The sequence below is a fragment of the Prionailurus bengalensis genome, chromosome C2 (genome assembly GCF_016509475.1).
Source record: "Prionailurus bengalensis isolate Pbe53 chromosome C2, Fcat_Pben_1.1_paternal_pri, whole genome shotgun sequence".
Lineage (NCBI taxonomy): Eukaryota > Metazoa > Chordata > Mammalia > Carnivora > Felidae > Prionailurus > Prionailurus bengalensis.
Window position 1 is genome coordinate 49198497 of NC_057350.1, and position 23113 is coordinate 49221609.

Below are 23113 nucleotides of genomic sequence, written 5' to 3' on the forward strand. Positions count from 1 at the left end.
GTCTGTGTCTGCTACCTATGAAATGGAAATAATATTTTCTTCTTCTACCTTTATAGACAGCCATAAGCTCATTATGAGCCTCTCATAATGACAGACTCCTACTGTCCTGGAGACCGTGTAGAAGAACTGCCTCAGCTCGGTAAATGAGGAATCTTCTAACATATGGAGAATGGTCAGCTTGATTGGACACTACCCTGGACAATAGGCAAATCCTACATCTTATATTATCTAAAGCGTCATTGCTGCTAAAAATAGGACAGGGAAAAAATGTTCTCAGAAGATCTTCCTGACAGCAAAAACAACAAATTTTAACCAGTTATTATAAAATGTACTGTTGCTTGACCATATGACTATAGCTTACATGCATGCCAATCACAAATAATAATTTTTCAGTTGAAAATGCCTACGGTATGTAGGATAAACAAAATCCTTCAGTAATGTGATAATTCCATTCTTAAAAATCCATTTGGTATCATTTGACATTGTACCTATACTTTATATTTTAAGCTTTTACAATAGTTTGTGGAACAGTCTTGAGACAATGGATAAAATATGAAATAATTTCACTGTACTCATTTTACTTCCTCATTTGCTCATTTTACTGTTATAATGTGTACAAGCTTTATGCATGACTCCACTAACTTTAGAGAGGAAGCACAGCCTCCTTCCTCACATGCATACACACACACACACACACACACACACACACACACACACACAGACTAATGACCTGACTTCAAGGATTTACTCTTATCCAATATTCAGATTAAAGAGATTTGGGTTGGGATGAGAGTAGTCTGTATTGATTTGGGCAGAATCATTTTTTCTCCTTTTTCATTAGCCCTGGAGGGTTATCCTGTCCCAAGCCATTGCTCAGCTATGAGCATTTGGAACAATAGAATTTGGCAACTGATGCGTCCTATCAACTATAAAAAATGGTTTTAGGCAATATTTGAATTGCCATGTGATCCTAACTTAGCAAATAGCATAGGAAATGTAAAAATGCATTTTCTGGCATTTATGGCTATTAAACTTTGAGTCTAATAACAAAATGAGTACAATCGATTGTGATTGTCTTTGGAGGATTTTAAGATCAGAGAAAAATCTTACTCTATTTGAGCAGAACATTCCCTTCAAAAGCAGTGAAATAAGTTCTCCAAGCTCCTTCCACCTACACAGATTTAGGTCCCTATTTCATGCAGCCCTTCAAGGAGTAAGAATTTTCACATCTTCAGGTATCTTTCCTCAGAGGTGTTTTTCTCTATTTTAGGGTGGAGAGTTCAGTTGAGCAACTGAGTTAAGCATTGTGCTATCATATAAATTCTAGGCATTCCAGGAAATCTAGTTCAACTTCCCAAAGAAAAGAAAAATTTGTTCTTTTATATGAGTGGGGGGAAAAACAGTAATGAGATTTCTCCTAACCGCTTGTAATAATCACAGTGGAAATAGAGGCTTCTCCTCATTCCATTCCATCACAACTTGGCCACATACTATTGAACAAATACATAAAGCTTGAAACAATCTAGCTCAGTGGTTCTCAAATTCAGAGACATGAGAAATACCCAGAGGTGTTGTGAGAACACATAGTGCTTGATCCCATTCTCCTAGTTTCCAATCCAGCAAGTCTGGGGTGGGATCTGACAGCTTGCATTTCTGACATGTTCCTGTGCAATCCTAATGCTGCTAGTCTGGAGACCGCCACACTTTGAGAATCACTGATCTAGATACAGATTATTCCAACAAAGGAGCACAGAGATAAACATGAGCAAGAGCTGTTCTTTCACAATTCGGACTGAGTTCTCCTCTTCAATTAATCTTTTCAAACAACGTATTGAAGTCATTTTTCAAATTATTACACCTAACCATCAAAATATGGTTCAGAAATATGGTTTCTCTATGCTTGATTAAATAAATAACTTGCAAATGTGGAGCATAACATTTGATTTGAAATATAGCCATTTTCCATGGTGATTGTTTCTACCAGGGAAAGCCCTGGAAAAATTAACTATATTCCTCAAATTTTAATCAGCATGAAAAAAATTCCATGTAATCATTCCACAGCTTTATATTTGTTCTCATAATATATACTTTTATTCTTAAATCTACCCAGTTTCAAGTAACTATAAAAATTTTTTTGAAACAATATCAAATGCACCTAGGATTTATACTTAAAATCTGGTCGAAAAACTAAAATAAAATAAAATCTGGTTCGCCTTGAAAATCTCTTAGTTTTACAAATTGTCTAAATCTTGCAGTAGCACTTCAGGATTACCAGAGGCCTTGCAACTTTTATACAACCAGATACTCAAGCTTTCAAATCTTAACACTAAAACATTTATACAAGCTACTACTGAATATTAAGATGACTGTTGTCACCAAATGAGGCTCTAAATAATGTTTAAGTAATGTTTCAAAATGTTATTTGGAACAAGTCTTTCAAAACACTTGGCCAAGTTCTTCCTGCCAGAAGAACACAATCCCTCATCCTCGGGCTACTCCAATGTCACAGGGCTCCAAGAAGATGAGATGAAACGGAATAGAGCGAAGAGCCTGAGCCATATGCCTGTGGAGAACATACCTTGTCCTCTCTGAAGAGTCAGATGACCTAACCTCTCATCAGGAGTTGACTAGATGCCCTCATGTGCATGAAAAAAAAAAAAAAAAAAAAACCCTTTCAGGGGCAGAGGAATGAAAACATGCCCTAAGAAACTCTGCTTAGCCACCTGCTTCTTTAGAATGTACCTACCCAGCTTCTAGCTACGGGAAGATGAAATGTTCCTGACTGTATCTCTTTAAGTTATGACTCAGTCATCATGTGAGCTTAACACATTCAAAACAATAAGCAGCAAATAAGGCATGGTCATAAGTAAATTTAATTAAGGCAAAAAAAAAAGTGAGGAGAAAAGTAGATCTATGAACTTTTTTGACAACAAACTAAGTCTGAGCCAAAATAGTGATGCAGCTGCCACTAAAAATGAACATTTTCCAGGTGAAGAGAAGCCATTCCCATTTTACTCAAAGCAGACTACTTCTGGAATGCTGTGGTAATTCTGCAGACTCCATCTGAGAAGCGTCATCAACACATAGGAGAGCCCTCAGAAGTGACCAGGACGGTAAAGGATCTAAAGAGCATGTGTTTGGGGGAACATTTGAAAGAACTTGAAGGGAATGACAGGAGAAGAGGTGGGCATGGGGGGAGGGGCACATGGACACATGAATGTTCTTGCGAAATATTTGAACAGCTGTCACAAGGGAGAGAAATTAAACTTGCTCTTTTTCTCTGCAGATGGAAAAATAGGAACCTATGAAAGTATCAGAAAGATTGAGAACACAGCTTTCAAGTCAGGAAATGAACTTAAACCTTGGTTCCAGCAACTGTTACATGTATAAACTTGGGTAAAATGTTTCAACCTCCATGAGCCTCAGTTGTTCATGTGGAAAGAGGGATATTAGAAGTAACTACTGCTCGGTAAGGATTAAATGAGATAACAGAGACAATGGACTCAGCACCATGCACCCGACAAGGGTTCATGCAATGTTAATTTGAACCAATGAATTAAACAGAAACGCCTGAAAATCTAATGAGTTGTCTCTAGAAGGGGGTTTCAGCACAGGCTAAATGACCATCTGACAGGGTGCTGTGCTATGTATCCTGCACTGGGTAGAACTAAGTAAACTGTAAGGACCATCCCAATGCAAAAATCCTTTACTGTTATTAACTAGCACTTAACTTGCTGTCTCTTGTGCCCCACAGCACTCTGTTCATATCCTTATTGTAGGATTTATCAGTTTCTCATTGCTAATTATGAACATGTATGTCTCCTACCTAGTCTGAGTTCCTCAAGGTCAGACTATGGATCATTCATCTTTGTTCCCTGTGTATCTTGCCCAGTACCTGGCATAAAGCAAGTATTCAGTAAACACTCAGGGCTAGGACCAATTTGGGCTCATGGCTGCTTCTCTGCGTGTGTGGCAATTCCTCCAAGAAAGGGCCCAGTCAATATTTAGTCCAGGAAATTTTAAAGTTCTTGTGATTATGTAAAAAAAAAAAAATAGAATTCTTGTGATTATTCTGGAAACATCACTCAGTGGATCTCAATTATGAATTCCCCTCCTAGACTCACAGGCCATTGCTCTTTGAGTTCTTATACACATTCTACAACTGCCTTTTCCAGCTGATAAAATAGTTCAATTCACACCCATGGTAATTCATATGTACCTCTTCCCTTTTCTGTACCAGAAGTTTCTAAAAGAGGCAAGAAGCATAGTACCGCACTCTAACATACCATAGTTTGGTATGTCAAAACTAACATCTGCTCATCTACCAGAAAAGCATGTTTGCATAATTACCAACTCTGATTCTCTAGTGCCTCACCTCTTCTCTGGATAAAACTGAGGCATCTTCCAGACTCATTAATCTTTAATATGTTTGTCCAAGTACTTACCAAGATACTAATGTTCTTTTGGTCACTCAATAAAAACTTGATGAGTAACTAAACACTATCCTGATGGCATGACAGAGCTAAGAAAACAGCTTCCAAATCTGCTTAAATTATAGCCATGGAGTAGCTCCAGCAATTAGACAAAGTGTTTTAACGATCATTCACTGCAGAAGAAAATTGTAATACTTTATACGCTGAATAAAACCAGTTCTCAAAGAACTGAAACTCCCCAAACCACCTGAAGACTCAGAATGAGATATATATAAAAGTAGCACATGAACTGCCAGGCCTGTTAACACACACATATGATCATGTGATCCTGAACATCCTGACAGTAGTTTAGTTTCAACACCACACGCTCTCTCTGCTCTGGACTGTGCTTAAGGGAAAGTCTGAAAGGAAAATCAGTCTTGGCAAAATCTCTTCTTCCTTCACAAATTCCAAAGACATGGGGCTTGGGGCGTGCTCAACTCCCCAGTCCTGGGCATGACTGAATCTGACTTTTACAAACTGCAGAACAATTTCCCTTCTGCCTCAAACGTACGTGCAGCACCAAGAGCACAGAACCTATTCAAACTGCAAAAACAAGAAAGCATATGCTTTCGTTCAGGACCAATTTCCTCAGTAATAATCTGTTATTTCTTTATGATATTCTAGAGGCCATTCTTTTTCTATAAACTGTGTATGACATTTTTGGTGAGAATAATAAAAAAAAAAAGCTTTTCATCAGACAGTGTTTTTCTACACCTCCACCCAACCTTCTAATTCTTTATGTCATTTGTTGTAATTCTTTGTCATTTATGTCCTTACTGATGAATCATCTATCCCAGCAGGAGAATCTATATACAGTCTATGACATTTGGCCAGTGATGATCATGACTTTTATATAGTTTTCTGACAACTATTGAAAGAGTAAGTCAAGAAATGTGAGACAAAATGGTAACCACCCTAATAACCTACTGACTCCATTGGTGTCTATTATTTATTATTACTGTGATGTATGTGGTAAATCATTCGTAGGCTTAATAAATTTGTGTTCCTCTTCCTTGGTGCATTGAATTTACGGTTGTGTGAGCTCAAAGTAGCTTTTGCAAAATGAAAAAACTTTCTTAGGCAAAATTATTAAATGAGTGTCTTATATGCAGAGTTCATTTGCCAGGGCCACTTGGCTAAACTAATTTGACATTTGTAATGACCCAAAAAAAAAAGAAAGCCTGCACAGTCATGGCATCTCATAGAAAGTAACTGGGAAGGACCTAACATACTGCCTGCAAAAGCCAGCAGGATGAACGGAATATAGGAACTGCAGGATATATGAAGATCAATTATGAAATATCAATCCTTGGGTGCCTGGATGGTTCAGTCAGTTAAGCAGCCGACTCTTGGTTTTAGCTCAGGTCATGATCTCCTAGTTGGTGAGATTCAATCTCTCTCTCTCTCTCTCTCTCTCTCTCTCTCTCTCTCTCTCTCTGCCCCTCCCCTTCTCTCTCTCGCTCTCTCTTAAAATAACTAAACTTAAAAAAAAAAAAAAAGTAAAGAAACACCAATCCTTGTTCAAAACAGTTCTCTGTTTACATGTGCCACAAAGTTTAAAACAGGAAGGAAAGACCACCGTGACAGAGATATGCTCTGTCATCAAAATTACAGTCATCAAAATAACGTCAAGAATTTTCATAGCCATTCACCTGGCAGCGAAGGATCTTGAATGTAGCCAAGCAGACTGCCCAGCATAAAGTTGAATTTGTAATAGTACTCATAAATGCCCATAAATAAAGTGGAAGCCACTCCTGAAGTGATAAAACCATACAAAATAAAGATAACTTTCACATGCTTTTTTCATTAGAACCTGAATAACAAAGATGTTAGGATCACTAACCATTCTCTTTGTAAGAGATTATAAAGCTTTCACTATTCACATGACTAAAACTGAGGATGTGCTTATATAGTATGGCTCCTCCAGATGGAAGAAACCCCTTATAAGAGATATTTCCAAAACCCCCTTGAGAAGGAATAATTTCACAAACCTAGTAATTAGTGCCACTGTGCATATACTAGTGAAAAAGTCTAGCTATAGAAACTGATAACAAATTCCCCAGGGTATTCTAGAAGGAATTCCAGCATAAAAAAGAAGGAAAGGGTGTCAGTCCATCTGGATCAAGCCTTTTCTTCATTTAATTTTCTTAAAAAGAAAAAAAAGGAAAAGAAAAAAGAAAGTTTGAAGCTGAGCCTGGATATCAATTATATGTATCCAGTGGTTACCTGTATCATATACATATAATTATATGTATCACACTGGTTACACTATCAGCAAATAATGATGGTAAGTAAGACAGGGGAAATGAGCTGTGGGAAAGAGGCAATAAAGTAATATATATATATATATATATATATATATATACACACACACACACACATACACATACACACACCCATTGCATCAATACTGGATTGTTTTTCTTGGGAGCTTTACAAAGTCTGACCACAGCCAAGTAGAACAAAAAATACAGGAAGCTATAATGAATACATAAATATTTCTAAGTCTGTGAGGAGTATTCCCAGTTAAGGAGTGCTTCACTTAGAGATTCTTTTATCCCTTAAATATTCCATTGCTTTATAAAGACCTTGCTTTCAACAATTCCAGATCTGTTATTGATGTTATAAATTGTAATTATTATACAGCATTTACAGTTTGTGACATAACTTTCCATAAATATTATCTCATTTAATACCTGTGAGATTGGTCTTATAATTTTTCCCAATTAATAGATGAGGACATTGAGGCTCAGAGGTGTAAATTATCTTCCCCATTATTGTACACCTATGAAAAAGTCAAGACTTGAACTCATATCTTCTCAATATGAATTCTCTGACCAGTTTTCTACATAATGTTCTCTGACCATTGATGAAACAACTGAAAGACTTAAGAAGGATCAATTTAGAAGCAGCCATAGAATATTTCAAAACATGGATGAAAGCAAGAGATATATAAAACCATAACCAGGCAACTTGTACTCATTTTTCAGTACAAAACTAGTTTTTGGGTGTCCTGTTGCTACTTTATTTCTACCATATTTTCCTTTCACAAAAGGCAGGTACTGCCAAATTATCATTACCTAATGGGAAAGGCTCTTTTTGGCAGGTCTTTGAGGACAATTTCCAAAATGTCAAGAAGCTTTTGACTCTAAACTCTGGGTTAGCACATGAACATGAATATAAACTTCTGTTTCTTCCCACTGACATTCCATTTACTAATGTTGGGACTGAGCTTCGCCACAAAATGCCAGCTGCCACAGAGTCCTGCTCATAAGTAACGTCCCATAACGAAAAGAATTGCAAATTGACAAAGAAGCTTTTGTGCCTGTCATAGACAACATGGATTTCCAAAACAATCACAGTATCAAGCCTTTATACTTTGCTCTATCATCAAACTATTGTTAGGTCTTTTTTCTAAAAATAGGCCTTTTCTGTCACTTCTGCTACTGTGTAGGCTGCTGTGGAGTCTTTCACTCAGTGACCATGACTGACTGCTTACACGTAAACCTGAAATGGTAGAACTGATGTAGAAAATGTTGAAGTTCAGAGACAACGGCCAAGAAAGAATTCTTGAGATGTCTTCAGTGCCAAAAGATGGCTTTACTAAAGCACAGGGACAGGACCTATCTGCAGAAAGATCTGTACTGGGGTTGAGACAGGTAACTGATTATATACCTTCATGTTGGGAGGGGATTAGGGACAGTGTAAGCCTCTAAGGTATTTTGGAAACAAGGTTTCCAGGACCTTGAGGGGCTAGCAGCTGTTAGAAAATGGTCATTTATTACCATTTAGTAAAAACTCAGTCATGAGATGCTTCAGATATATATCAGGGGCCATGAGCTTGGAGTATAATTGCCAACATATATCTTGGCAGGGGTAGAGATAAAGGAAGTTTCCAGAAAAATTTTTATATGTTAAAGTGGACTTACAGGATCCTGAAGGTTATAATAATGTTAAGTGAAGACTGCCTTTTGCCCTTAGCCAAGTGTCATCATCAAGGCAGCTGAGCTCCTAGAGGATTGCCACTCTGCCTGTCTCAAGGACTTGTCAATGGGCTATAAGTTGTAAGGAATTTTTTTTTTCTTTTGCCTTTGTTTCCCACATCAGAATTGCTTGCTGATGTCACTGAAATCACCATATTAAGTGCAGTCCTTTGCTGGAAGTTTTTATGTAAGAAAAACTATTCAACTTACCTTTATAAGCTGATCAAATCATTGGTCGATTGTCTCATATCTTAAGCTGGGTGTAGCTATAGGAATCTTGAAGAAAAACTGGTGGAGAAATTTTAATTTTCTCCTGAGCATTAATCACCTGTCCATAAAGGGGGTCTTTTATGGGCAAAGACTGAGCATTAATCACCTGTCCATAAAGGGGGTCTTTTATGGGCAATCATATGGTTATCCAGAGGGCTGCTGTTTCCAGTCTTTTCTGAAAGTGTTCATATCAATGTATTATCTTCAAACTACAACTGGAGACTTGACATTGATTTTGATATGAAAAGATTATAAATCACTGTAAAACATGCCAGGCCATTCAGTATAGCCCATGAAATACACATAGATTTCCATGTAAGTTAACCAAGGAAACATGATTAAAAAAAAATGCTATATTGATTTGGAAAAATCATTCCAGGAGAAGAAACTTGATTGCATGAGACCTCTACTCAAAATAGCTTGAAACAACCTTGGCTCCATCTTGCAAAACTACAAAATGAATCACAGAACTTTAGAATAAAAGAGACTTTATCATCTCATTCAAACTCCTCATTTTAGGTGGACAGGAAGGAGACGGGATGACATTTTTTCTTTTTATGTGCATTCCAAATTTTTTAACTTTTTATTATGTACATTTTTTTGACAGAGAGAGAGAGCACAAGCCAAGGATGGGCAGAGAGAGAGGAAGACAGAGGATCTGAAACATGGTCTTCACTGAGCAGAAAGCCTGGTGTGGGTCTCGAACTCACAAACGGTGAGATTATGACCTGGGCCAAAGTTGGACACAACCAACTGAGCCACCCAGGTGCCCCTATGTACATTAAAAAAAAAATTTTATGTTTTTATTTTATTTTTGAGAGAGAGAGAGAGAGACAGAGTGAGAGTGGGGGAGGGGCAGAGAGAGACAGAGACAGAATTTGAAGCAGGCTCCAGGCTCTAAGCTGTCAGTACAGATCCCTATAAGGGGCTTGAACTCACAGACTGTGAGATCATGACCTGAGCCGAAGTCAGACACCCAACCGACTGAGCCACCCAGGCACCCCCCCCCCCAGGCACATTTTAAAACATACTTACTTCAAGGTAGGGAAACAAGTGCAACAAACCCCCATGTGTGAGTACCAATCATAATATTTGAGTTGCTCATCTTTTAACCTCCTTGCTTTCCAAATGAGGAATTCAAACCCAGAGAAGTAATTTGACCAAGGTTATAGTTATACTGTGACTGATCCATGACTCCATGACTAAAAGTCCTAACTGTCCCCACTCCCAAAACAGTGCTTTCCCCCCTCTGCCTCACAGCTCTTGCCATTTGTTACACAGGGATTGGTCAGATACTTTCATTTCTAACAGAAATCTGTATTTATCAACACACAAACAGACCCATATGAATTGAAGGGACTTGTGATAGGGAAATTTTCCCAGATTGCCACTATTATACCTCTCTATCATCAAGAAAAAAGTCATTTTGGGGCGCCTGGGTGGCTCAGTCAGTTGAGTATCCGACTTCAGCACAGGTCAGGATCTCGTGGTTTGTGGGTTCGGGCCCTGTGTCGGGCTCTGTACTGACAGCTCAGAGCCTGGAGCATGTTACAGATTCTGTGTCTCCCTCTCTCTCTGCCCCCCCTCCCCCACTCACACTCTCTTTCTCCTTCAAAACTAAACAAACATTAAAAAAAAAAAAGAAAAAAGTCAGTACGAATGAATGTTACAGAAGACTAAGGACATCCTTGTCTAGACTGTGAGAACACCCTTGCCAACTAAGTTATCCAAAATGCCTCTCTACATTCAGCAACAGGAATTAGCTCTACTGATTTATAATGAAACAGCTTCTCAACAGCTGTCTTAACTATCTTCTCCCAGATCTGGCTGAGAATGTTTAACACAAATCAAAATACATCATTCTGTTTTTTGCTACATCTACTATTTTCTTGTTTTTAACACAGGAGACCAGAAAGCATGAAATCAAATCAAGGTAAAGCTATTTCATTATAATTTTCTCGGTCTTGTGTTATCTACCCCATTCTTTAAATCCAACCAAACTACCCATGCAACATTCAGCAAGCAGCTAATAAATAAAAGCAAGTCATAGGCAATCCTACTCTGGAATTGCCGTGTTTTATTCCTCATCTTGCTCTTGCTCCACACTGTCTCACTTTGGTCCAGCTTCCAACCCCTCCCTCACCATTTGCACTCTATGACTAACCTTCTCTTAACCAATTTGGTATCTTTCTTGCTCTTAAAGTATCACTTCACTCTTTGGCTCCACTTGGTGCTAAATGCCTCAACTCACTCTTTTTCATGCCATCTCTTTGGAACTCAAACCCCTACAAAGAGGGATGTTGGGATGTATCACATAAGGTCAAGGCTGCAGACAGAATACTGTGTGGCAACGTGCTGCAAAGTCATTGTTGCCTTCCAGGGAAACTTGACTACCATTGCTATTTGATGATGCTTTTTTATATGCTAGAACTTGATGCTTTTGCACTTAAACCAATCAAGAGCTCATCTCATCCACAAACATGAAGAAATCTTTCTTTTCTGCCTTTTACAACTGTTGAAAGTAACAGAGAAACTTGATGCTCCTTTCATTCTCATCTAATAACCTAGAAATAGTCTTGAAAATGGATTCCAATGTGCTTATTAAAAGAATTCATCTTGTTAATTTTCTTGCCAAGGAGTTCAAAATGAGTAGTTTTATTTCTCTTAAGTACACACAATTACACGTTACAGTGTTTAAGGTAAAATGACCCAGAGTAATGTTTGCATCTCTATCTCATGTTCTACAACCCAACACAACCCTTTAAACATTAAGATGCACTAATCTATTAATTTTCATTCATTTCTTATTCTTTCTTTGACATCTATTGTTGAAGAGTAAATAAGTTAGTAAAGGAATATATGGCCAAGGCTCTAAAAACATACACTAACCCACTGTAAGTACGGCATGGATCTGGATGTGTGTGTATATGTTTATCTGGAGTATGTGTATACACATATGTGAATATGTGTGCACTCATGGGTGCATGATTATGCATATACATGTTTTGGAAGTGGAAACTGATTTGTATTGATTTATTCTCCCAAACTCCTAATCTCCCAGATGTTAAAAGCATGAATTTGTAAACTGATTTGTTTATAATGAGGGGCAAAGTATGTTGCCAAAGAGCAGAGCAAAACTAATTAGTCCACATGGGAACAAAAGGAAACAAAACTCATGATCTTTGTCTTGGTAACATTATACCAATTAGCTAATTACGCTGGAACACAAATAGTTCATTAATCTTGGAAGAAAATCCTGCATCCATCAAAAGTAAACTGTTAACCCACTATTCCTCACCCTCAAACTCACCATCTAGCACTCTAATATCAACAAAACAAAACCTCAAGAGAAGAGGGGCCCAAAGGAGAAGTAGAAATCATTTCTATAGCTGGACATATAACCCTTTTAGCCGTAAAGTAATACCCAATCTAAGTATCCCTGTTTCTATTTTATTTTATTTTTTATTTTATTTTTTAAGAATAGTGTCTTTTTATTAATTTAACGGTGAATAACAAGGCATATTTGATGTGTCTTCCAAAGAAGTGTTTAATTTGTGGCACTACTTGATAATTTACACTTTCTAATTTTTTTTTAATATATAAAATTTATTGTCAAATAGATTTCCATACAACACCCAGTGCTCATCCCAAAAGATGCCCTCTTCAATACCCATCACCCACCCCCCTCCCACCTCCCTCCCACCCCCCATCAGCCCTCAGTTTATTCTCTTCCTGTTTCTATTTTAAAACTCCATAAAGCTCCTGGTGCCTAGAACTTGAAATTTTAGAGTTATCTGATGTTTTTATTTTTTCCTCTACTCGATATCTAGCCAGTCTTTAAATCCCATCAACTCTTTTCCCATGTAAAATTTCTTCAATGCATTCATTTTTATAAAATTTTCCACATTCCTACCCTGAGGCTTAAACTATAAGAACACCCATTGAACTGGCCTTCTTACCTTCTTTTCATACTCTAATATTATACAGGCATACCTTGGAGATGTTGTAGGTTCAGTTCCAGACCACCACAATAAAGCAAATATCACAAAAAAGAATCAAGTGAATTTCCCAGTGCATATAAAATTTACATTTACGCTATACTGTAGTTTATTAAGTGTGCAATAGTACTGTCTTAAAAAAAAGTACATACCTTAATTTAAAAATACGTTATTGCTTAAAAAAATGCTGACCATTATCTGAGATTTCAGAGAGCTGTAATCTTTTTGCTGGTGGAAGGTCTTGCCTTGATGTTGATGGCTGCTGACTGATCACGGTGGTGGCTGCTGAAGGCTGGGGTGGCTGTGGCAATTTCTTCAAATAAGACAACAATAAAGTCTGCCATATCGATTGACTCTTCCTTTCACTTGACATTTAGAGGCCTTTGCAGGGTTATTAATAGGCCTAGTTTCAATACTGTGTCTCAGGGAATAGGGAGGCTTAAAGGGAGGGAGAGATAGGACAACTGCTGGTTGGTAGAGCAGTCAGAACACACAAAATTTGTCCATTAAGTTTGCCATGTTATTTGGGCAGGGTTCATGATGCCCCAAAACAATTACAAGAGTAATATCAAAGATCACTTATCACAGACCACCACAACACTATAACAATAATGAAAACGTTTGAAATATTGTGGGAATTACCAAAATGTGACAGAGAGACATGAAATGAGCAAATGCTGTTGGAAAATGGCACCAATAGCCTTGATCCATGCAGGGTCATCACCATCCTTCGATCAGCAAAACACACATTATCTGCAAGCCCCAATAAAGTGAAGCACAATAATATACCTGTATCCTACAGTTCCAGGAAAGAAAAACAAAATCCCCCAAGGCTTTGCCACCAGCATGTTTCTTACCACCAACGGCTTCCTACTGTCTGTCAGAATAGGTTTACAATGCTCTGTCTGCTGCTCTGTATCTTACAACCACTGTACCTCTTTCCCTTCTAAATGCATCTTCCACTGCTTCCCAACCTGAACGCTCTGACCAGGTAGGCCAGTGTCCTTCTTGCCATGCCACAAACAGCTACTCTCACCCCAATCACCTATAATGTCTGGTAGAACCCAAGTTCAATCTAGGGCTAACCTTCCTGGCTAAGCCTCTTCCTCTGACTCTCCTGAGCACCAGAAATAACCTGCTCCATCCAAACTAGTATTTGATTACATTCACTGTGTTTGTGTCCTGTCTTCCCAACTAGATTACAAATTCTTTAAAAGGAAGGATTGTGCTTCACACATCTTTCACTTTCCCACAACAAGGTTCTGAATGTGTAGCAAGTATTTAAAAACTGTTTTTAAAAATATCCTCTTGAAACAATAAGTTGGAAATATTTCAAAAAGAAGATGAATCAAGATGAAATCTAGAGTAATGAAGATGAAGGGGAAAAATATACATGGAATTTCTTCTTTAAAAGAAGTATCAAGGTCAGGGCATCAGGGGTGGTTCAGTCAGTTAAGCATCCAACTCTTACTTTTGACTCAGGTCATGATCTCATGGTTTATGAGATAGAGCCCTGCATCAGACTCTGCGCTGACAGCATGGAACCTGCATGGGATTCTCTTTCTCCTTCTCTCTCTGCCCCTCCCCGACTTGCTCACACATGCACGCACTCTCTCTCTAAAAAATAAGTAAATAAAAAGTATCAAGGTCACGTGAACATTATTCATCATTCTATATTGGTATTTTTATATAATTACTACTAGTTTCTCATTTTGTATAGAGGGTTTATAAATATTAGTTCGGTAGAGACTTTTATCAAATAAGTATTTTTCTAAACATTATAGTGATACATTGAAACAACACCCAAAAGTTTATAACTCAGAATAAAAAATTAAGAATAATGTTAAATAATGGTAGTAAAAATTCACTTTTTAACAGTGATCTTATACTCAAGTAAAAAGTGACTAAATATCATAAAATTAACTTGTACTAACTCACCTTTGATTTTTAAAATAATAAACTAAATATCCTGGCCAAATTCAGTTGAGCCAAGGTCTTAGCAAACGAAGTGAGTGGAAAGTCAAGCCTGGACATGCTCTCATGCTGGCCGCCGACAGCCCCTCCATGCCAGGCCAGCAGGAGGCCCAGTCTGGTTAACACCCATGCAGTCAGTCCAAGAACCTGCTTTGCAGATACTATAAGCAGATTGGCCAAATGGAAAGAAAGTTCTATGACTTGATCGCCAAGAAAGTATGATAAGAAAAAACTTGAAAGCTCAATTAGATAAATAAATCTACAAATCTTTCTGAAGGCAATATTCAGAAATTCAGAAAATACAATGGTATTCCTCACATTAGTCATCCTGGCAACTTTCAAAATCAGAAATAATCTAAAATAAATCACAATATGCGAATGGCTAATGCAAGTTTTGGTAGAGCCATCCCAGAACTCTCAAAGCATGTGCTCAAAGTGGCCAGATAGATCACACAGACAAATTAAGTGGTCTGGCTGATGTGAAATCTCCTGATTTTAAATATTTTGCCAACAAATCCAAATATTTGTTAATAATGCAAAAGCCAAATAAAATACTTCCATGGGCCAGACTTGACCCACACACCAACTTGCTACCCCGATCTACATGGTAGAATGTTTTTGATGTGATTAAAGAATTTTTAATGAAAATGCTCTTTGTACAATATTAGGTTAAAAGAGGAGAGGGAAGTACAGTAGGAAAAAAGACTAGCAGAAAAGACATCAAAATAATATCTATATCGGGAGGTAGATCATAGATGATTTATTTTCTTTACACTTTTCCTTTTTTTTTTCAAAATTCCCCTAAAATGAAGATTTATTTCTCTATGTTTTTAAAAACCATCTTAAAGAAGGAAAAATACACTTTCTCAGCCCTTCCTTTGGGTTCAACATTAATGTCGCGTCATTAATTGGGTGATGTCCCTAAAAGGGGGCAACTCAGAAAGCCTCCAACCTTTTTTCCAGTCGTTAAACTGTTTGTGTTAATGGCTGCTTCTGAAGTCCCACAATCTTGAATAGCTCTAAGACTGGCTAATTTAACATTATTATTAACAGATTGGAAACATTGCCGAAGGTAGATACAAAAATGATGCAAAGAAATACTATATATAAAGCACTTAGCCAAAAAATACACTCAGTAAATGGTAACTTTTTTTTTATTTGAGAGAGAGAGAGAAAGCACGAGTGGCAGAGAGGGGCAGAAGGAGAGACAGAGAGAATCTCAAGCAGGCTCCACACTCAGCATGGAGGGGGACTGGGGGAAACTCAATCTCACAGCCCTGAGATCATGACCTGAGCCAAAATCAAGAGCTGGACACGCAACCAACTCCGGCTCAGATCACGATCTCATGGTTTGTGGGTTCAAGCCCCACATGGGGCCCTCTGCTGTCAACACAGAGCCCACTTAAGATCCTGTGTCCCCCTTGCTCTGTTCCTCCCCCACTTGCACTCTTGCGCATTCTCTCTCTCAAAAATAAATAAAAATATTTGGGGTGCCTGGGTGGCTCAGTCAGTTAAGCATCTGTTTAAGTGTCTGATTTCGGCTCTGGTCATGATCTCACACTTGTGGGTTCCAGCCCTATGTCGGGCTCTGAGCTGTCAGCACAGTAGCCTGGAGCCTGCTTCACATTCTGTGTCTTCCTCTCTCTCTGCCCCTCCCTGCTCACACTCTCTCTCAAAAATAAACAAACATTAAAAATTTTTAATAAATAAATATAAATAATATAAATATAAATATAAATAAATATAAATATAAGGTATTCACAATCAGTAGGGAGTAGAGATGTCTCATTTCCAAATGAGAACTGAAAATAAGCAACAGCATTGCTTTTTTGAGACAGGCATTCAACTGTAACAGCCAACAACAGGCATTTAAGAGTAAAACCAGGAATAAGTCTGTAAAACAAGTAAATACCAACTAAATACCAACAGAAGTATAATGCCTGTCAACATAAAATGTATCAATGTTTTTAAAAAGAGCAACAAGATGCATTGGCAGCTTGCATTTTGTGCCATCAATTAGATGTTGATTTAGGTTCACTTTTCAATTCTATGCCCAGAGGTTATTACTTTTAAGTCAGAATTCTGTGCTATAGGGAATGTTTTCCACTGCATTTCAATGGTTGCATTTGGTAGGATTTCATTTAAACTAATTTACAAACAGAAGAACCCTTCGACTAAGTCAATATGGCCTTCTGTAAATTTGAGAATTAAGAATACAGAACAGCCAAGTAACTCAGTGAGTAGCCAGCACCATAGGACTATCCCTGGGAAATCAGGTGCCCCTGATTTTCATTGTTATTTTCACACTACTGCTCCTTGCTCTCACCTCCCAGCCTCAGTCAGGCTCTTCCAATGCCTGCTTCTAGTGCAGAGCTCAGGCAGCACCAGAGGAGAAATCCTGGTCTCTCAGGAGCCATTGAAACCTAGAAGTAGGGACAGGAAATTTCTTCACATTGAAGGCATACTTGCTAGACTGTTCCTTTGTTCACTGATGTCTTTTCCTTTCATCTGCTATGGACTCTTCCATCCTGGACCCTGACTTGGACCTCAGAGCTCCTGTGTTGAACTTCTGAATTTTGTAGCAGCTTCTGGCTCTCATTGACTTGACTTCAGAAATAACTGCCTTTGGCTTGCCTGTCTTGATGCTAACCTCAGCCTGTCCTGATTTCAAAACCATTATCTATCTATGCCTCAGTTATTAGCCTTTCTGAACCCTCTGCCCACCTCCTCCTCATCACCATCACCACCACTTGTGTCTCAGATTCTCACCGGCATGGATGACAAAAAACCACATCCCTGATCACTTCCAGCTTCTCCTTGCCCAAGTCCCCAACCCCTGGTTATCAGAATCCAGCAATAAACTGTGATGCTAACTCCTTTGGGGAAGCCTAGGTCAATTACTCGTCAGAAGTTTTTAAAGTATGTGTTTGTCATAGCCCCCTTTTCCTTCTTCTCTTTTTGTTCCTTATGTAGCTAGTGTTTATGAGTTATTCCAGTGTTTCTTTTCCACTCTGCATCATTCTAAAACTCTCTGGTGTTTAGAGACTTAGAAGAACATCCCAAGATAAGACACTGGATAATCCTGTGTCTTCATGAAGCATATTCACCCAAATTTACATTCATGTTTTGATTAGCTAAATATGGAAGTTATTTTGCATGCTCCAAACCTAGATTATATGAGCATAAGGGAACCTGCTTATCTGTTAGAAAGATACAAAATTTGGGGCACCTAAGTGTTTCGGTCAGTTAAACATCCAACTATTGATTTCCATTCAGGTCATGATCTCACAGTTTATGGCTTTAGGCCCCACCTCAGGCTCTGTGCTGAGAGTGCAGAACCTGCTTTGGATTCTCTCTCTCCCTCCCTCTCTCTCTGCCCCTCCCCTACTCATGTGTGCTCTCCCACTCAAAATAAATAAACTGAAAAAAAAGAAAAGATATAAAATTTTACCATGGGTAAATTAGAGTTGCCTGTTGTCATCTTTCTTCAATAATTTTAGAATCACATAGGACACCCAAACTACTAGGAGACCAAAGAGAGGCATATGAAAGAAAACAAGAGTGTCTTTATTAAAAAAAAAAAAAAAAAAAAAAAAAGCATTCCTTTGGGAATGTAAATTTGATGACAATATTTACACATAGACCAGCTGATTTAATTTAGTGTTCATCTTAGCAAGAGTGACTAGTTTTGAGGCTAGGAGGAGAGATGTCATATTATTTACTGCCACACACCTCTACTAGCAACTTTAACAACAGATTGTACTTTCAGCCTCTGTTTTCAGACACCCACCCCAACCTGCTCTACCATCCACTCGGCACTGTGTATCACAGCCTTGGACACAAGTTCTCTGTGAAGGTGATGACCTTGGAGCACAGACACTGAGCTCACATAGCAACCATGAGTACACATGGCCAGGGTAGAAGAGGAAGCCAGAGCTGGAAGCCACCAGCGTCTCAAAACATGCAGAAGGACAAGAAATCACATTAAGAGGAGAGGAGAGGGAGAGACATTACATGTATGTACCCATCAACACAAAAGTACCTCCCTCCTCACTGGTGGCTGAGATGGGAGTTAGGTTTTCAGATATGGGTGGCTTGTGAGGTCTGTACAACATGGTGTAGGTTTTCGTGCTCGCTTCGGCAGCACATATACTAAAATTGCAACATGGTGTAGGTTTTGGCAAGTAGATTCAATACTGGAAAAATCAAGTCTCATGAACATCTCTGTTGGCTATAATTACTGCATTTTCCAGTTTCCTAGATGATAATAAAAAAAAAACTTCAAATGGGAAAGTTATTAAGGTATTTTACTTCCTATTTCTGCTTCTGAGGAATAGTTTTATTTATAACATGGAAATGGGAATATTAAATCCCACTTATACTTAAATCAGTATAAAAGTTGAGAGGTTAAGAACATTATGTTTCAGTTCATGTAACTTGGCAATAAAAGATGGCTTCAACAGTAAACATTTTAGGTAATAATTTAACCCAATCCTCTGTTCTAAATTAAACAATATTAGTGACAAAAAGTTTTTAAAACAATTAGATAGAAACTCTGGAGTAACTGAATTTTAAATTAACATATTTATCTCTGCATGTTGCCATGTAAATCTCATCTTTCCCCAGTAAGTTCTGGGACAAAGGGCAGGGATCTGGCCCTCCCCTGCTACATTGCTTAACCATCCCAAGTGATGGTCACTGTGAGGTCCTGATGTAACTGTGTAGGTAGATGAAGGGCAGCACAGTGTATCACAGGCCAGGGTCAAGAAGAAATGATTAAATGCCATCAATCAATGTGGCTCCCACCTGGGCCCTGAAGAAATTCTGGCAAAGCCAGTGTGTTTACAACATACTCACTAACATTACCAGATTCCTATTCTTTCCATCTTGGTTTAGAAAAACTGAGAAGAATCACCTGATTTTATAGATCTTTCTAAAATACCAATTTTATATATTTAAGTTGAAATTAACTTAAGACTACCCTCAAGACAGAATAATGTCTAAACCTGTTCATTAATGGAAAGTCCATTTAAGCTTGCAGCCTTGCAATTCCAAGTTAAATGCTGATTTTGAAACATCACTGGCAAATCTGAAAGTAAAATAAGAAGAAGTGAAGCAATGGAAATTTTTCCCCTGGCTGACACTATTGAACAGAAGGTATTTCCAATCCTCAACATGTGTTTTAGAGCTTTCTATTATGAGAAAGAGAGTACTGTCACGGAGAGCACTTCATAAGGAAAATACATATCTCTAGAAATAAGTTATCTTTACATTTACATTTTTAAAAGAAACAGGCAGTATCTTCAAGGTGCAATTCCAACCCAACAGTCTCCTTATGTAGATACTTTGAAGAGTATTCTCACCTTGGAAACAGGCCATCGAATCCATTTTCCCAGCAGAGACTGCAACATGAATTATTGATTGATTATTCATCTAAAATGAAATTGTCACTGAATGGTAGAATGTGATCTAGATGCTTATTTTATCTGTGGCCTTCCTAATCCAAATAATATTTAAAGAGAAAAGATACAGAACAATTTTTTCTTTAATTCAAATCAGCCTTCTCTCATTTATAGTAAATAAGAACTAAGAGAGCAGAAAGCAGATTCTTTGAGGAAATTTCATAAAAGCTTTCTGTATAAAAATTTTTAAATGTAAAAGTGGGACCCATGGTAAAATGTTGTAAAAAGGCAGGGAAAAAGGCATCATAGCTACTTATCAGTAAAATTCAATTAGAAATTAAATCTATACCTGTTTTCAAATCATTACAATTTAATTTTTCCTCAAACTTTAAAATAATTCTAATATATTTTTTTCTCTAACTTCAGAGCAATAGCAGTTTAAAACCTGAATCAAAAATGGGTTTTGCTCATTCATTATAGGAAATAAAATTTTTACCATTTGCTTTGTATCATACAAACCTTTGATGGTATCATATAAGCAGCAATATCATCTTTGTTGAGTATATGGCAATTATCTGACACTGAGCAAAACTAATACCCACCCCTTAGGAGCATGGAACCAAACAGATGCCTCCAAGAAGTCATATCATATATGGGAAATATGTTCTCGAGGAACCTGGCATGAAGCCTTCTCTCTTCAGGGCTTTTCCTTCAGAGAACAGAGACACCAGCCAGTCTGCTAGGTTTAGTTACCAATTTTCCCCTCATGGTAAACACTAGGAACCTTAGAGGAAATACGAAAATCAGTTGCTGTTATGCGCAAGACAAACATGACCAATAGTGAAGGCACATCATCACTAATTTTCAAAAGATACCATTACAAGAACATGAATAAAATAGGTTTAACCAACTATGTGTCCCTCTCTCTGGTAGCGTTTTCCTGTTGTTTGTTTTTTTAAGAAAGGGAAGAACTGAGTCACATCTTGCTCTTTTTATTTCAATCTTCCCTACACAATAAACAAATAAAAGCATTATAAAAAAAAACTTGTATTTTAAGATTAAACAGTACCTTCTATATGTATTATGCTCCCAAATCTACCAACAGAAAGTAGAGTCAAATTTTTGTTCCTACAAACCTACCTGTCTCTACAAGCTCTCCGATCTTGGCACCTCCACCAGCCATACACTGGAAGCGTGTTTCTACTCTCCTGGCACATTCCTCACACTCTTTCTCTTCATCCCAGCTTCCTCCTCGAGTCTGTGGTTGAGAAACTCAGGCTACTACATCTGGATGTAACAATCCATATATTGATAAGTTTTTGTAAAACGCTTACTACTTTATGATCTGTGAATTACTCAATGAGAATAAGATAGATATAAATGTTCAAATCTGATCTCTTGAAACCTTTATGGTTATTTTGAAATCTCTATAAACCATTTCTTTCAAAACAGTTTGTAAACCACACATAGGTCCAACTAATTTGTTCCAAAAATACAAGTTAATCATTTGCTTGCTAGTCATGAAATAGATATCTACATATAACCCATTATTTCAAGCCAATTGAATTAATAATCATTGTAGACAAACTCTGCAGTAGACAAATCACTCTTTGGTTTCATGAATAAATAACAAAGAGCAAGACATGACTTTAACATCAAAGAACTCAGTTTAGTGGAAAATCAGTGACACAAATAAAAAATTACAAAACAGCATTGGTAAATAATGAAATGAAGCATGTACATGATAGAAAAAGGCATGAAAGGAGTTTTTGTCAGTTTTCTGAAGCTTCTTCAAAGGCCCTCTGCTGAAAATGTGTGTATTCTTCCCCAAACCTGCCACAGTGTGTGAAATATTGACAATGGGAGTTATTCATTTGGAAAAATGATTTATACCCAAAAATCCCACATACCATGTTGGTGTTACTCAGAAAATCATGATTCCTTAACAGCTATTAATTATTATATGAGTAGAAATTCATTTATACTAAAAAGGGGGGTAGGACACAAAATGTGTGTGTGTGTGTGTGTGTGTGTGTGTGTGTGCATGTGCATTGCTGAGAAGATAATTTAAAGTTTAGTTCATGGAACACAGCCCATCAAGAACTAGCTCAGATGGGACATATATTCAGAAGGACCTAGAAAGCAGATTATCGTATGAGGGCAAGCACTAACAGTGACTAGGGCTTATCCTGACCAGACTTATTAAAAATAGGGCTACTGGGGCACCTGGGTGGCTCAGTTGGTTAAGTGTCCAACTTGGGCTTAGGTCTCAAGGTTTGTGAGTTCGAGCCCTGCATCGGGCTCTGTGCTAACAGCTCAGAGCCTGGAGTCTGCTTCAGATTCTGTGTCTCCCTCTCTCTCTGCCCCTCCTCTGCTCACATTCTGTCTCTCTCTCAAAAAATAAACACTAAAAAGACAATAAAAATTTTAAAAATAAAAATAATAGGGTTATTACTCTTTCTTCTAATTAGTAACTAAAACGAGGTTACTAATTAATTAGTTAACTGGTATTTTTATTGGACATATTTCTGTTTGTGTTTTTATAATGTTGTCTTTGGAATCAAATTAAGACTATCTTCCCCTGTCTAAGAATGATTTAGGATTTCCTCATGCCCTGTTGCCATAAAGCCAAGATGCAAATGTAGGAAGGAAAGAAATTGAAAATTGAGGTTTCTGATGATGATGCTTAGGTTGCTGGTACGTGATTTTCCTCCTGCCCTTCCCATGCAAAATTGGTTTAGACTGTTGTTACCATATTTAGGTCTTATCTGTTCTCTTTAGACAGGTGACCGATTCCTTCTCTAGTTACAGGACATTTGGTACTAGCTACCATCCTCACCAATCTTTTTTAAATCAACTCCATCAGTTTTCTTTCCATCCCTGCCTTAAGCAAATGAGGAAAAAATGAAAGTTTCTAAGAGCTTAAAAGAATAAAGTTCAAGAGAGGCGAAATAATGACTCAGCATCATTAACTATTAACAAAATTTAAGGCAAAAATTGGGCTCTAAATT